This window comes from Notamacropus eugenii, chromosome 4 (assembly GCF_028372415.1).
Source record: "Notamacropus eugenii isolate mMacEug1 chromosome 4, mMacEug1.pri_v2, whole genome shotgun sequence".
NCBI lineage: Eukaryota > Metazoa > Chordata > Mammalia > Diprotodontia > Macropodidae > Notamacropus > Notamacropus eugenii.
Genome location: NC_092875.1, coordinates 204,893,997 through 204,906,746, shown reverse-complemented (window position 1 = coordinate 204,906,746; position 12,750 = coordinate 204,893,997). Strand labels below are relative to the sequence as shown.

At 37.1% G+C, this 12,750-nt stretch overlaps 1 pseudogene; it reads left to right on the top strand.

Annotated features, from left to right (window-relative positions):
• The first annotated feature begins 498 nt into the window (after positions 1 to 498).
• On the top strand, positions 499 to 1,662 carry LOC140498327 (proto-oncogene serine/threonine-protein kinase mos-like; annotated as a pseudogene).
• Positions 1,663 to 12,750: the final 11,088 nt, after the last annotated feature.

The window sequence follows — 12,750 nt, the reverse complement described above, 5'->3', positions numbered from 1 at the left end:
CAAAGTTGATCATCTCACAATTTTGGTGTTACTATGTACACAATTCCCTTGGTTCTGCTCACTTCACTCAGCGTCAGTTCACATGAGTCTTTACAGGCTTGTCTGAAATCTGCCTACTCATCATTTCTTATGAAATGCTAGTATTCCATAACATTCAAATTCCACAGCTTCAGCCATTCCCCAATTGAGGGGTATCTCCTTAATTTCCAATTCTTGGCCATCACAAAAAAGAGCTGCTATAAAATTTTTGAACATGTGGGCCCTTTTCCCATTTTTATGATCTCTTTGGGATACAGAGAGAGGAGTGGTATGGCTGCGTCAAAGGTTATACACAGCTTTACAACCCTTTGGGCATAGTTCCAAATTGCTCTGCAGAATGATTGGATCAGTTTGCAACTCCACCAACAATGCATTAGTGTTCCAATTTTCCCACATCTCCAGCATTTACTATTTTCCTTTTTGCTCACATTAGCCAATTCTGATAGGTGTGATGTGGTATTACAGAGTTGTTTTAATTTGCATTTTTGGAATCAATAGAGATTTAGAGCATTTTTCATATGACTACAGATAGCTTTATCTGAAAGTGCCTGCTCTTATTTTTTTCCCTCTCTTTCTCCATCCAAACACGCTGGCCCCCAGCCACGAGTGACCGATGCCTTCATCAATTCCCCTGAATCGTTTCTTTCCCAGAGAGTTTTCTTCCTCGGTGGACTTGTGGCCCTGCAGCAGCCCCCTGGAGCTCCCAGGGAAGGGGGGGAAGCTCTTTTTAGAGGGCACCCCCTCCCCAAGGGCTCGGTGGCTGCCCCAGAGGCTGGCCTGGTGCTCCATTGACTGGAAGCAGATAAGGTTCCTGCAGAAGCTGGGGACTGGGGGGTGGGGGGGGTTTGGCTCTGCCTATAAGGGCACCTAACAAGGCCTCACTGTGGCCATAAAGCAACTGAAGAGGAGCAGTAAGAACCGCCTAGCTTCCAGACAGAGCTTCTGGGCCGAGCTCAACGTGGCCAGGCTGTGCCGTAAGAATGTGGTGCACATCTTGGCCGCCAGCACTTGCACTTCTGTGGGCTACAACAGCTTGGGGACCATCATCATGGAGTACGTTGGCCACACGACCCTGAACGATGCCATCTACGGAGGCAGCTCTGCACCCGACGACCCGGAGCCCCTGGACCTGGGGAGATGCCTCCAGTATTCCCTCGACATGGTCAACGGCGGGCTTTTTCTCCACTCTCAAGGCATCGTCCACTTGGATCTCAAGCCAGCCAACATCTTGATTGGGGAGCGAGAAGTCTGCAAAATTGGGAACTTTGGGTGTTCGCAGAGGATAGAAAATCTGCCCAACTTGAGCGCCTGCCATTGCCACCTGGCCGATACATACACACACGGTGCCCCAGAGATTCTCAAAGGAGAGGCAGTGACTGGCAAAGCAGACATCTATTCTTTTGCCATCACGCTCTGGCAAATGGTCACAAAGGAAGTGCCTTATTCCAGTGACCACTAATACATACTGTATACGGTGGTGGCCTATAACCTCCGGCCACCACTCACATCCTCTGTCTTCACTGACTCGCTACCTGGCCAAAGACTGGAAGACGTTATCTGATGCTGCTGGACCACTGGCACACTGGTCAGACCCAGCGCAGACTTGCTCCTGAATAATCTTAATTCCTTGCACACTTACTTGGCAGACTTGAATTCTAGAAGTTGTCAACAAAAAGCTTTTCTGTGTGTCTGGTTATTTCTATGTTTTCTCTTTCTCTTCTCTTGCTTCCATGTGGAGAGTTGGAAATGTCTGGTGTTTTTTTCAATGTATTTCTTGTTTGCAAGAGACTTTTTAGAAAATAAAGTTATGTGAACTTTATCTGAAAAGTGCCTGTTTATATCCTTTGACCATTTATTAATTGTGGAATGACTTGTAGTCTTATAAATCTGACTCAGCTCTCTCTATATTTTGCAAACGAGATTTTTATCAGAGATACTCCTATAAAAATTGTAACCCTGTTTTCTGCTTCCCTTCTAATCTTGGTTGCATTGACTTTGTGCAAAGCATTTTTAATTTAATGTAATAAAAATTATCTATTTTGTATTTTATAATGTTTTATGTCTCTTGTTTGGTTATAAATTCTTCCATTCTCCATAGATCTGACAGGTAAACTATTCCTTACTCTCCTAATGTGCTTATAGTATCACACTTTGTGTCTAAATTGTGTAGCCATTTTGATCTTATCTTGTCATAAAATGTAAGATGTTGCCTATGCCTATTTTCCACCATACTATTCTTCAGTTTTCCCAACAGTTTTTGTTAAATAGTGAGTTCTTATCCCAGAAACTGGAATCTTTTGGTTTATCAAACAGTAGATTACTATAGTCATTGATTACTGTCTCTCATGTACTTAACCTGTTCCACGAATCCACCACTCTATTTCTCAGTTAGTACAATTTTATTTAATTTGTTTTTTCATTTTTTTCCATTTTTAAATGGATTTTCATTTTTCCCATTTTTAAAACATTTTTATTTAAAGTTTTGAGTTCCAAAACCTACCCTTCTCCTTTTGTTCCCTTATCCCTGAGACGGTAAGCGATCAGATATAGATTATTCATGTGCAATTATGTAAAACATTTCCATATTAGTAATTTTGTATAAGAATACTTGAATTAAAGAAAAAAGAAAGTGAAGAGTAGTGTGATTCAGTGTCTTCAATCAATATTAGTTCTTTCTCTGGAGACAGATAGCATGCTTCATCATTAGCCCTTTGTGATCATCTTGGATCATAGTTTTGCTAAGAATAGCTAAGTCATTCACAGTTCTTCATTGAACAATATTGCTGTTATTGGGTACGATGTTCTCCTGACTCTGTTCACTTCACTATGTATGAATTCATCTAAGTATTTCTTGGTTTTTCTGAAATCATCCTGCTTGTCATTTCTTATAGCACAATAATATTCCATTATAATCATATGCCACAACTTGTTTAGTGATACCTCAGTTGATGGGCATCCCTTCAATTTCTAATTCTTTGCCACCATAAAAAGAGCTGCTATAGATATTTTTGTACAAATAGGTAATTTCCCCCTTTTTGATGCCTTTGGGTTATATACCTAGCAGTGATATTTATTTAAATGCTTTTGAAAATCAATCATATAATGCCTTTTTTTCCCCCAGAAATAATTATGTCTTCTTCCCAAGTCACTTTATTCATGTCTCTGTGTTGCTAGTTTTTCCTGTGGTACCTTTAATTTCAAGATCCTAAGATTAAAAATAATTAGCCACAATTTAATGAGCTAGTCAAGCAGTGTTAGTCAACCAGTTCATAGTCTGCTAACAAAGATTTATCTTTTACTAAAGTTTTATGGTTCATTTTGAGTTTCTCTTTTATTTATTTTTGGAAGGAAGAGTCTGTGATTTCTTCACTGATTGTGATTGCCAGTTCATCCATATTTATTACTTTAAGAAGGATCTTTTAGGCAAGGAGAGCTTAAGAGACTCCTGATTTTACATAGGTAGCAGATATCAAACTCAGGATTTGAACCCAAGTTTTCCTGTCCCAAGGGTCAGACCTGTGTCCATTATGCCAGAGTGCCTCCTTTAATCTTTCTTATATATTTAAGTAAACATAAAAATAATATTTTTATTTTATTTCCATTAAGCAGGTAGTTACAGATCACCAATTTCATGTTCCTTTATAATGATAAGATCATTGATTTAGAGCTAAAAGGGACTTTTGAAACCATAGTGTCCAATTCTTTCATTTGAAAGGTAAACAAATGCAGGCACAGAGAGATTAAGCAACTCATCTAGGGTCACACAGTTTTTAAGTGTTTGAGTGTATGTTGACTTCACATTATCTTGATTTTGGTTACAGATTTCAGCCCACTATGTCATCCTATCTTGTATCTCTATGAAGCATTATAAAAGATTTTAAAAAAATTATCATGAACAATTTAACTTGTCTATAAACATATTCCTTATTTACAAGAATACTTCACATTTTAATTTTTCTTTTTTGTTGTTTTTTCTTAATATTATCAGAGGTACCTTCATTTATAAAATCAGAGCTCATCAGAACCAGATATTTCTACTTTTCAAAGTACTTTCATTACATTTCTTCTCTCTTGCACAGTATTTGAGACATACCAGTGACATAACTGTTTCTCTAGTAACTGTAATGTAATGGGGCTTTTATATTGTTTCATCTTCGTTTTTGAAAACAGAAAGAGAATGGTAAAAGAAAAAGCTGTGAGAAAAAAAAAAATCATTCACAACTGTATCCCGGGCCTTCCACCATGGCTGGAGTGCCTTTTATTTGTAGTACCATTCATCCACGTAATAACCAAAGATAATCTGATAATAAATAGCCCCTCAGGGGTTTTGACAGGCAGCATGAATTCAGCTCCGTTATGGTATTAGTCCTTTTCTCTGAAGGCCTACAGTTAGTAGGAAGGTCACCTGAACAAGGGAAAAAGTTATCAAGGAAAAATTGCCAAGTAGGTCATTTATCTTTTTGTCACCAATGACAGGTAGCATACATCTAGAGCATACAGGCAAGAGGGAGTGATTCATAGCACTGCAGGTCTTAAAAAAAAAGCCTGAACAATTACCTGTTGAATAAATTATTGGAGATTTCTATTTCTTCTGTGGTCAGGTCTATAGGCTAACTGGTTCCACGTATACCTTTCAACACATCACCAAACTAATTTCCATGAGGGCAGAAATTGTTTTTTATTTAAATTCGAATCTTCTCTAGTGCTTATCACCCTACTCTAAACTTAGAAGCAAATTAGTTGTTTTTTCAATGGGGTAAATTGAATTGAACTACATGTAAGACCACCCCTGCTAATACATGAGAAAATGTTATTTCTATTCTGTTGGTAGGGAACTGTAAGGCAAGCAATTGAAAATAAAGTTGATATTCAATATTTTTTCTTTGTGAACTAAAGTTGAAAATTTGTCAATAATAGCAGCTGATATTTTATAGCATTTTAAGGTTTGCAAAGTAATTAACACACAATTTTTTCATTTGCTCCTCACAACAATCTCTTGAGGTAATAATGAAAAGTACATTTATTCCTTCATTGTAGATGAGGAAATAGAGGCACACAGAGGTGTTAGTGACTGACCTGGGATGTTGCTCATCAGAGAAGTGTTAGAGGTAGGATTTGAACCTTGAACTCTAACTCTTAAGTCCATGATACTTTCCCTGGTACCACATTGTTTTCAACAGACTTGATTCTAACTTTTATTACACTCCCGTGAAATAGTTCAGTTCCACAGTACCTAAAGACATGTGGCTATATATAAGTAACAATAAACACAGTCAATAGATGGATTGTATTTAGAATGCATGTAAAGTCAAAAGGTAACCAATCACCATCAAAGACAAATATTTCCTTTCATTTGATCATATTTGAAGTAGCTTTTAGAGTAATTTTGTTTTAAATCAATTTTAAAAATTTATTTATTTTTTTCTGAGCTTAAGAAACAAAACAAACATTTCCATAACAAAGTGCAATAGAAAAACACAGGATTCCATCTGAAATTGCAGATCCATCATATACAACTTGCTATTCCTTTCAAATATACAACAGAGTTATCCTGCAACTTTATTTCCCCCTTTATCCCCAGACCTAAACTTTGAGATAGCTACCATTAGATATAAATCTACATGTGTGTATACATATGTACACACACACATAGATATGCACAAACATAATATACATATATGTACATACTTGTACGTATCATATATGCCAGTTCTTTTTCTGGATTCAAATAACATCTCCCTTCATGTATTTTTGTAGTTAATTTTGTATTTATAATAGGCCAAAACTGCTTGTTGCTCAAAGCTGTTCGTAAAACAATACTGCTGTTACTGTATACAATGTTCTCTTAGTTCTCATTTCATTCTTCATTATTTCATGGAGGGCTCTCCAAGCTTTTCTCAAATCATTGAGCTCATCACTTCTTATAGCAGATTAGTATTCCATCATGAAAATATACCACAAATTGTTTAGCCACTCCCTAACTGACAGGCATCTCCACTGTCTTAACAATTTGAAAAAAGGGTAATTAAATGGCAAATTTCATAACAGCTGAGTAAATGCCTCTTCAGTTCAAATGGACCTTCTTATGTGCACTTGAACATTTGAAAAACTACAGAAGTTGCTTCAAAACTGACAAGAGCTGCTGAGAGCCTGCTAAGTCATCTCGCATTAGCAATACAAGTAAAATCCCAGGGAAGGCATTAAATGAAAATGTCTCCTGAAGGGTAATATGAAATAATATTTGCCTTTAAGGTAGTAAGACATCAGACATTAAGAACCCATAAGATAGTAATGTCATGGCTTGTGTACATATCACATCTGGAAGAAGTTCAGCAGTTAACCCTTTTGTGGCCCTCTGAAGAGGAGAAAGAACTCATCATGCAATTTCTGAAGTGTACCATTTACTCAGGTTGTCTCTGGGGAAAAAATGAAATCAGAAGGAAGCAATTATTCAATAACTTTGATCAATATGCAAGGTTCACTTGGTGGGGGTGGGGGGAAGCAGACTTGAAGTGAATTTAAATTATTCAGATTGTCTCTCTATTCTGATCAAATTCACAAGGTATAATGATAATCTAAATGGGAAGATCTTTCCCATTCATTAATAGACCCATGTGAATGGGTGGGGCAGGAAGGGGTGTAGCAGGAAGTGAGTCAGAGCAGTCAGAGCTGAAGAAGAGAGAGCAGGCAGCAACTAGCATGAGTGGGAGAGCTTGTTTATGATTTTGTTTAAGGGACCTGCTTGTGGTTTGTTTAAGGGTGCTTGTTTGTGGCCTAACAGAGGGATGACCTAAGAATGGTAATAACACATTCATTGTTATTGTGTATAGATTTCTTTGTTGCTATGATGGATTTGGTTTTCTGGTGCTGAGATTCGACTTTCCGGTGTTTGAATAAATGTTTTGGTTCTGTCTTCCATGTGGAGAGTCTTGTATTTTGCAATTCAGAGCTGTGCTAGCATATACATAACCACCAGAGGCACTGTGAATATCACATTGGCGCTACATTTGGGATGAGAACGGAATAAAGAGGATGACAGTGGATTATAGCAAATGAATAAGGTGACTCTTCCCTTGTATGCAACTGTTCCAGATATCATTACATGAATAGAAAGGAACTAGAAATATGATGGGGCTTGGTATGTAGATATTGATTTAACTAAACCCTTCCTCTCCCCACCAGGGCCTTCCACAAGGGAGCACTCACAATACCAGCTTTGCCCACTTATGACCTCTCTTGGCTATTTTGTTTTTCTTGGGAGTACACCAGCTGAACTATTCAGTAAATTATCTAGGATTTCTAGTGGTTTTGCCTCATTGTTTCATCAAGTAGACATAGGTATGAAACATTCTGCTCCAGCAGTTTGAGATTTTTGCTATATTTTCTTTCCACTTAGTTAAGCCCACAAAAAGGTTAATGAAAAAATGTGTCATACCACACTACACTTCAGTCCATTCTCCAGTCAGTTGCCAAATTGATCTTCCTAAAGCACATCACCCCATACTTAATAAACTCCCCTCATCTCCAGGATCATATGTAATTTTTTTTGGTATTCAAACTCCTTCATAATCTACTCTATGCCCCATTTCTAATATTGTTACATCTTATTTTTTTGTCACTTCACTTTGTATTAGTTCATAGTTTTCTAAGATTTTTCTGAAACCATCCTGCTCATCATTTCTTATAGCACAATAGTATTCCATTGAAATAATAAACTACAACTTATTTAGCCATATGCCAGTTGATGGGCATTCCTTTGATTTCCAATTCTTTGACATCACAAAAAGAGGTGCTATAAATATTTACATATATGTGTATATCTTTTTCCTTTTTCTTTGATCACTGTGGTATATAAAATTAGTAGCGTGATTTCTGAATATGCCACATTTTAGAGTCCTTTGGAAATAGTTCCAAGTTGTTGTCCTGAAATTTTGGACCAGTTCACAATATCAATAGTTCCATAGAATGCCTATTTATCCATGTCACCCATAGCATTCGTTGTTTTCCTTTTCTGTCAAGTAAGCTAACCTGACAGGTGAGAGAAGATACCTCAGAGTTGTTTTAATGTGCATTTCTCTAATCAATAGTGATTTAGAGCATTTTTTTCATATGACTATAGAGAGCTTTAATTTCTTCCTCTGAAAACTGCTTGTTCATGTCTTTTCACAATGGTTTGTCAATTGGGGAATGGCTCTTATTTTTAGAAATTTGACTCAGTTCTTCATATATTTGAGAAATGAAGTCTTTATCAAAGAAACTTGCTATAAAACACTTTCTCCGCAGTTTTCTTTTAAAATTGGGTTTCTTTGGTTTTGTTTGTGCAAGAATTTTTAAATGTAATTTAATCAAAATCATTCCTTTTACTTCCCATGATCCTATCCCTTGTTTGGTCATAAATTCTCCCCTTATTATTATCTGATGAATAGAATTTTCAAGTCTTTCCTCCATTATTTATGATACTACCCTTTTTATCTGAACCTTTTACTATTTTGACCTTATTGAGGTATACAGTGTGAGATGTTGGTCTAAATCTGGTTTCTGACAAAATGTTTTTTAACTTTCACTTCTTATTTGCCTTGTGTCCAATTCATATTTTTCTTTTATACTTTGTCTGTGTCTGTTTTGGCATCACTGTCTTCTGAGATGATATCTTGATCTTCCTATCACCATAGTAGATTTTTATGACTGAATGTTCTTTGCCAATTTTCCAACTTTTTTCTTTAATTTGTATGCTTGAGTTAGGTTCTCTTCCTGGTGTTTAGGTCACTGTAATAAGTGTCAGGCTTTTTTACATTATTTTTTTTCAGAGTGAGTTCTGCTGGTTTGTCAGCTCTCAGTTCTTCCAAGGTAGCATGCTCTGAAGAGAGGTGTGGTCATCGTCCTCCTGTTCTATGTTCTTGTCCTTACCTGATCCCTTGATCCTTCAAGTGTTATTGCTTCTCAGGGCCCCTGATTCCTCCAGAATGCAAAAGCTTCTCTTTGCCTTGAAATTGACTGGGAAGTGGGATTAGGTGATAAAGTTGCCAAATAACACCCTTTTTACGGGCAACTAGGTGGCACAGTTAATAGAGGGCCAGATCCAAAATTAGAAAAACTTGTCTTCTGAAGTACAAATCTGTTCTCAGACACTTACTAGCTGTGTGACTCTAAGCAAGTCACTTAACCCTTTTTGCTTCAGTTTCCTTATCAGTAAAATGAGCTGGAGAAAGAAATGGCAAACCACTCCACCAAAGAGTAGGATACAAATGAAATAGCTGAACAAAAACCAAGAAACGCCTTTCGTGTGCCTGGTATTGATACATGGATCCCCTGTTATCTCTTTCTGATCAGTTACCAGATCTAGTCTCTGGCATGAGAACTCTGGAAACTGTTGTTGTTGTCTCTGCCAAAGCCCATGGCTCATGGTGCTACCATTCCAGGCCAGCCCCCACCCCAGTATCACAGACCTCTCCTTTTGATCTCCTAAATTTTCTTGGACTTGAAAAATGTCTCAGATGTGTTTTTTACTATATCACTCTAGGATTTTATCTGAGGCATTATTTTATAGTTGTTTGGGGGGTAATACTGAGGAAGTTCAGCTGATTCTTTTCTTCCTCAACATTGGTTCTGTCCCTAGAAGTCTTTCCCCTAGACAAATCTTTATAAGTATGAGTATCTATAGATTTAGGAAGTTTTGCAAATATAACAGAAAATTTTAGTGAGTAATACCAAATTAAAGGAAGATGGCTAAACAAAAAAAAAATGAAGTGGGCTTCATTCTCCAATTTGAAGATGTGTTCTTTTCCCTTTCCTTTCACTTTCATTCTCTTCTCTTCTCTATCCACCTCAATTTTTTCCTTTTCCATGTATCTCTTTCCTTATTCCTCCATAGAATAGAGAATGTGTTCTTTATCCCTTGTACTGAAGGGAATAATTAACAGTGGCTTCCAAACTCCAGACATCCAGGTCATATTCCTCCAGGAAAGGGGAGAATACAATTGTGAATATTGATCATTATTGCCATACAGCAAAACTATTACAAACTTTCCTTTACATTGGCTCTGCTCAGATATCCTCTGTGTGTATATACCAATATGTGAAGAAATCATTTTGTATCTTCTCTTTCCACACTTTGTTCTATCATCACAGAATTCTATAGTTAAAAGGGATTTGAAGGGACAACCTGCCCAAAAATTATTCAGACATCAGCCCTATGAAGTTTAAATGTGTTTTAAAATGTAATTGTCTGAAAAGAAATAAAGATCTCTCCTATTCACTTAACCCTATTCAATCTGAGCTAAAGGGCACATTATAAGGAGCTGCAGAAGAGCTGACTAAAGAAGTATTCAATGAATAAACTTATACTTTTTAAAAATTAGGAATTGTAAAACATGTAACTTTAAAGGACACAGAATTATCAAAGAGAAGTGGATGGTAGAGAAAACACTTCCATATGGGAAGGAGGACTATAAAAGTGGTTTTAAAATGAGATGTGGGGGTATAATATTGTAGTTTTTTCCCCTTTTTTCTTTGCTATAATGTAAGGATGGATTGAAGGACTGGGGTGAGCAGGAAAGTGGGGGAATGGAACTTGGAAAAGATGTTTTAGAGGCAAAGTCCTAGAATAAAGAGGAATCTTATTCTTCCAGACAATTAAATAATTCTTTCTACAAGATTCCTGATTCCTAGTCTTTTCCCTTTTCCAGATTCCATTTTCTTCCTGAACTCTACCACTTATCAGTGAGCTTGCACCACTATTCTTAGGCAGAGGCGGGAGGTGGATTCTGAGTTAATAGCTGTTGTTGAGAATAATCCTATAGGTGATAGCTTTGCCCATTGCTTCACTTGTCAGTCAAGCACATACATCATGAAGTTGAGAACTTGTTGGTTCTAACCATGATTGCCATAGAAACAGTACATTACAAGCAGAATAAGAGTAACCTATCTCATGACAGACTAGTCCGAGATCATATTTCCTGTTAGTAGGTAGAGAAAATCTAAAGGTTTATGAATTCTGTTTCACCATTATTACATGAAATGAAAAAGTACTAAGAATATTTAGCCCTCTCAAACTAGTTATCCTCACACCAACTTACATGACAAGTCATGCTGAAAACCTTAAATGTCAAAGGGTTCATAAATCTCTATTATCATGGTCTATATTCTTGTGAAAAACTATGTCCTAACAAAATGTTTCCTGTTTTCTGAGAATTGGTTTCTTATAAAAAATCCTAACTCTTAGAATTAGAAGGGACTAAAGGTATAATCTATTCTAAATCTTTCATTTTTCAAAATAAAGGTACTAGAGTGAGGGAGGTGAAATGATTCATACTAAGTCATACAATGTATTAGTAGCAGTGCTATGACTAGAGCCCACATTTTCTGATTTTGTTGAACTCATTTCACATCTATGCTACAGCTTGACAGTGATGTCTAGCACTAGGTGTTTAGTGCCAGAAGCTATAGCCCTTCAAGGCTAAGTTCTCTGAATCACTGGATAGTTGACTAAAATAAAGAGAATAAAATGGTGATTCAAAAAAAAGATGCTAACCAGCCAAAACCCACAGAGTGAAGACTGACCCAGGAGTGCCAGTAAAAGTTTGGTTTAATGCTACCTCAATAGCTTTTAAAGCTTTCTACAACCCACAGCCTAACTGGCTGGAGCTGGCATTCTTCAAGCTAGCAAAACCAACTTATCCCTGTTCCTCACTTACCACTCTCTATTCCCCATCTCTGTGGCTTTGTACTGCCTATCCTCCTAGAATGTACTCCCTCCTTACCTTCACCTCCTAAAGTAGTCTGTCTCTTGCTTCCTAAGAGCACCAGGAACAGCCATGGCAGTTCTGAATAAACTATAATACTTGGAAAACTGGGGCGGTATCCTAAGGCAGAGCCTCAGCCATGGTAGGAACAAGATAGGGACCCAGTGACTGTCACTGGTGTATAACTTCCAAATGGAAACAATAGAAAACAGTGATGACCTGGAAGCTTAATTACTTGGAATGTAGGAGTTCTTGTCTGCTGCCTGTCAAATGTTAGTTACACAATTTGAAGTGGAACTAAACCTGCTACAGGCTGAGGCGAAATGGTTTCTGCTATGAGGATTTGAGAATTAGAGGAATAGGCATCCAAGCTGGCCAAAAACAAGCTCTCTTCTGAACTAAAAGGTGTTTATTGTTTAGTCATTCAGTAATGTCTGACTCTACATAGCATACCAGGTCCCTTTGTATCCTCCACTATCTTTCAAAGTCTGTTCAAGTTCGTATTGTTTGTTTGTTTCTTCATGACACTATCAATTTCTTCCTCTGCTGTCATCTTTCATTTTGCCTTTTATCTTTCCCAATACCACATTCTTTTGCAATGAGTTAAATCTTTTCATTGTGTGACCAAAGTATTTAAGTTACAGACTCAGGACTTGACTTTCCAGTGAATAGTCTGAATTAATTTATGTATTTACTAATTTGACCTCCTTTCTGTCTAAGAGACTCTCAAAAGTCTCCAGCATCACAGTTTGGAAGCACTGATTTTGTGATACTTGACTTTCTTTATAAGTTCCATTCTCACAATCATACATGGCTGCTAGAAATTCCATAGCTTTCTTTGCAAGATGATGTCTCTGCTTTTTAGTGTGCTGTCTAGATTTTCCATAACTATCCTTCCAAGAGGCAAATATCTTGTAATTATATGGCTGCAATCACCACCTGCAGTGATCTTTGAGCCCAAGAATACAAA